Raw genomic sequence first — 428 nt, forward strand, 5'->3', positions numbered from 1 at the left:
AGAAGGGCCCTTTTCTGGTTCAGTTTCACTCCTTCAAATGGCCTTTTATCTTCCTATTCCATTCTTCCTATCCTACAGGAAAGAAAGCTCAACGCGCACAAAGCGAAGGTAGGCCTTCTTTTCTTTCACTACTAGCTAGTAGTGAAGACTCTTCTTGCTCACCTTTCTGGGAGAGTTTCCATCATCGTCCTTAGTTAGCCGACGCCTCTCTCTTCTCCTTTCTTTACAGAAGCGGATTCGAAAGCGCAAACAAAGCAGCAAGAAGAAAGCCTAAAGGCACAATCAAGGGAAGGCTCGGACAGCTGCCAAAGGGCTTCCCTTAGGGGACCTATTATACCACTTCCCGGAATAGAAGACAAGAAGGAGGTTTGACATCACTCGTGACACAAGAAGGTCAGCTTGGTCGGTAGAATTTTTTTGAATCTAGA

The sequence above is a fragment of the Lycium barbarum genome, chromosome 12, assembly GCF_019175385.1.
Source record: "Lycium barbarum isolate Lr01 chromosome 12, ASM1917538v2, whole genome shotgun sequence".
Classification (NCBI taxonomy): domain Eukaryota; kingdom Viridiplantae; phylum Streptophyta; class Magnoliopsida; order Solanales; family Solanaceae; genus Lycium; species Lycium barbarum.